Consider the following 4,449-nt stretch of genomic DNA (forward strand, 5'->3'; position numbering starts at 1 on the left):
TGATCAAGATGAGGAAGAAAGTGAAGAAGCAAATGACAAGGGAAGTGGCAATGTGACCACTTCTAATGAGGAAAGTGATGGTGATAGCATGATGGAAGATTAGCAAGCCTTGGAGACTCCTACCCTCTCATGGTTTGTCTATTTCTCTCTTTGTTTTAATTATAATTTTGATCATTGTTGGAGTAGTCCTAGAACCATAGAGGACTCACACCTCGGTACCATTGAGGTGCTCTCATTTTATTGTTCCCATTTTTCAAAATCCAAAATGACAAATTAGTTTCATGCATTGCATAGTGTGTGCATGAACTACACCCATCCTTGGACATTAGCAATAGTGTCTCACTCGGTTTGGGGAAGTTAATGCATACACAACGGGAGGTAATCTAAATTATCCTCTCCGTCATAACAAAAACCATGCATCATGTAGTGTAGCTTAGTGTAAATTGCATTTAGTGTAGAAATCATGCATCATCCTTGCATAATTTCCATCATTTTAGCCATTGAGGACAATGCCCATATTAGTGTGGGGATGGGAATTCTAACATTTAACTCCTATTCAAAAATCAAAAAAAATTGAAAAATTTCAAAAATCATAAAAATTTGAAAATTGAAAACCCAAAAACATGTTTATTTCCTTTTGTAGTCTTGTATATATTGTCTTGTATATATTGTGTTTGTTCTATCCTTGTTCACATTGAATGACTACGCCACATCCGAGACATGAGGATATTGAAGACCGCATGGTATGATCTTTCCAATCTCCTTTTTCCTCTTTATGTTAATGACTATGTGGCTTTATTTTGATTGATGCGGTATAACAATGTGAATTTAGGACTTGCATTTAGTTTATATGTCATATTAGTTGATAGAATCACTTGCATTAGGATGTTTATATTAGTTGCATCATTGCATGTAGTTGCATGTTAGAAATGTTTTGAAAAATGCCTAACTAGGAACTTTGACAAGAGCAACTAAGCCATTACAAATACTTGTTCAACTTAAGACTTTGCCTACTAGAATGGTTGTAAAACACCCTAGATAGTGTCATACTAGTGTCTTTCGAGCCATGACCCAAAGCCTAGTCAAGGGTTTGCATGTGAGTCACCTATCCAACCCCGTGATGCGATGTGGACTTGGTTAACTTATCTAGGTGACCTTGTTTGACCTTGTGGTAAGGCAACCCAAAAATATTTTCTTTCAATAAGCTTCAAGTGCTCATTTCAAAGAAATTTTGTCATGTGGAAGTAATCTAATGCCAAGGAACCTCAAATGTTATGAATTGTTGAAAGTTGAGAAATTTAAGTTGTTTTGATGGAGGCGTACCACTTCGATGTGCTTTGGTGCGGGATCCATTGAATTGGGCCCCCATACGGTTGTGAATTCGGCCGCCCATAGACAGAGTGACTATCACCCCGAAAAGCTATTGTCTAGAGGTTAACCGGTTGCCTAATAAGCGATTGGCGAAAGCAAAGGACACTAGCGCGGAAGGGACAAACCCCATCTTAAATTTTTGAAATGTGAAAGTGAAATGAGGACAATTTTGAATACTAGTCATATCCACCCGTTGTGAATAAAGATTTGAGCATTTCATTCCCAAAAGCCTTTTGTCAAGCCACTTGGTCGAGCTTGGGACGATCCATGACCTTTACTTTTGTAGAGAATTCGAGACTTGTCATGTCATATGCTACTAGCATCATAGGGATCATCATTCCACCACCATCCGATCGCTCTTGACGAAAGCATTTGGAAATTGAGGACGAAATTAGTCTAGTTTAACACCATTTGGAGGTGATTTAGTGCCATCCTCTTAGCCTTAGTAATTTGTTGAACTAGTATTTGTGAAGGATTACATGCTCTTAAATTTGTTCCTCTTTAGTGCCTCCGCCACTTGATGAGGAAGTGGCTATTCCTTTTGTAGATGCATCCATTATGTGATTTTGTGTGCTTAATGTTTGGATGTGTCGCCATTTTGGCAAGACCCACCTTGCCTTGCAAGAAGGCATCCTACCTCATGGTTGTCTTGATGTGAGTTGAAGGGGCGGAGTGAGACCCGCTAATTGTCTCATATCGGCTATATTATTAGGATAGGTTAGTATTGGTCCTAGTCTTTGTCACCTCTTTACTCGGGACGAGCAAAGGTTCGGTTTGGGGATATTTGATGTGACCATAATTAGCGCATATTTAGCCCCCGAATTTGCCTTGTTCCCATGCTTTTTAGTGCATATTTGGGTCATTTCTTATCTTTAGTTCTTTGTTTTGCATATTCTTTGAGATTTTTATCCCTTGGTAGGAAAGGAGTAAGAATCTTGCATTTTCATGGCAAAACGAGACTAAATTGATCGAATTCAATGACCAAGCATCAAGGAGGCCTTTGTACATATTATAGTAGAAGAGCAATGTTGAGAAAGGATCCTTGAGTCCCCAAGGAAATCCCCAAGGAATTTATGAAGAAAAGGGAAGAAAAGAAGAAGATGTCTTGCTGAGTGACAATCCGTGCGGATTGTCACCAATCCGGCCGACCCCATTTTGCACAATCCGTGCGGCTTTGCTCTAATCCGCTCGGATTCCACCTCCACAATCCGCCCGGATTCCTCGAATCCGCTCGACCCCATCGCAGAATCCGCCCGTCCCGACCTTATTCCGCCCGGATTCCAAAGACGGCGTGATTTCCTCTTCTCCAAGATACGAAGAAAGAAGCCTTTCCTTCGAAAAATACCGGCTCCTCCTTGCTCAATCTAAAAAGTGTAATTACTAGTTTAGCCCTTAGTTAACCCTAATGCATCCTCCCTAATTTCCACTATAAATACCCCATTAGTCTAATTAGAGGAGCATGTTCTTCTTATCAATAATTAGAGTAGTTAATATCAATCAAATATCTCTTTAGTATTGTAATCAACAATTAATCAAGTTCTAATACAAGTTTTATTTCCTTAATCTCTCTTTTGTTCATCCTTTATTTTGGGTAATTGAAGATTATTTGGGTTATTGTTGGGAGATTGAGAACCTCTCAATCAAGCATTCAAGTACTTCTTTTATCTTTGCTTTATTATTGGAATCATTAGTAGGTATAATTCTCTTAATCCCTCTTTAATTATTGTTAATTACTTTCATTTATTCATCATGTTTCATATTGTTGGTATGATTGACAACCTTGCTAGCATGATCAACATGATAATGAGTGAGTAGTCTCTTAGCTAGGGTTAATGGGTGATTAGGGGAAACCAACATGGGGAATGATTCATGCTTAAATTAATATGCTTTCATGTTTTATTTGCTTGCTTGTTTTGATCTCAACTCATGCACATGTTATATTTGATGAAATGCTAAGCCTATGAATCCTTGCATTTACTATCATCTTCTATCTTTTCAATGAGACTTGTAAGACATAACCCAACTAGAGTCTCATTAGACCATGCATGTTGTTGAGTAGGGAAGATTAAGTCGACTTGTAGGTGTTGTACAATCTAATCGATTCGGCTCCGGGACCCAAACTTTCCTAGGATTGTAAGATATAACCCAACTCAATCCATCACAACAATAATTGCTTGCTTATAATTTGACAACATGTTTGTATGATCGATTTCCATGAGTCCCCTATGATCCCATGACACCCTAGTGCTTTTAATCAATTGTTTACACCCCTTTAATTCATCTTGCTTGTTTATTTTCATTGCTATTTTAGTTTAGTGACCTTCTACATCAACCCAATTTGTGACACCCCTAAGACACCACTAGTTTCAATAGAAATCTCATTTCAACTCCCGTCCCTTGGGATCCGACCTTTACTTGCCTCTTTACTAATTGTAGAGTTGTTTGTGAAGCTATAAATTGTGTTTTGATTCGACCGTGACCCAACGACCACATCTTTAATTGTGAACACGAAACGGACCCGATCATCTATCCCTATACCTTACTGTTACCAACACAGCCATGGGAGCAATGCTAGCACAAACAGTTGGCAACGAAGAGCGAGCCATCTACTACATCAGCAAAAAGTTCATTGAGTACGAGACGAGGTATGCCCAACTGGAAAAGACAAGCCTTGCCCTAGTATGGTCAACAAAGAAGCTGCGGCATTACATGCTCAGCTACTCGGTCCACATCTACTGCAAGATGGACCCGGTTAAATAAATCTTCAAAAAACCCGTACTAAACAGAAGGCTGTCTAGATGGACACTCATGCTGTCCGAGTTTGATCTGAAGTTTGTACCCCTCAAGGTTATCAAGGGAAGAGCAGTTGCTGATATCCTAGCAGAAAATCCCGTCAACGAGGATCCAACGACCGACACATGGTCACTTCCTGACGAGGACATCCTTTGTGCCGACTCCGACGCATGGGACCTATACTTTGATGGTGCATCTAATCTGAGAGGCTTCGGGGTAGGAATCCTCCTAATATCACCAGAGGGAGAACATGTTCTGATCTCAGTCAAGCTAGACTTCGCCGTC

This window comes from Silene latifolia, chromosome 9 (genome assembly GCF_048544455.1).
Source record: "Silene latifolia isolate original U9 population chromosome 9, ASM4854445v1, whole genome shotgun sequence".
In the NCBI taxonomy this organism is placed as follows: Eukaryota; Viridiplantae; Streptophyta; class Magnoliopsida; order Caryophyllales; family Caryophyllaceae; genus Silene; species Silene latifolia.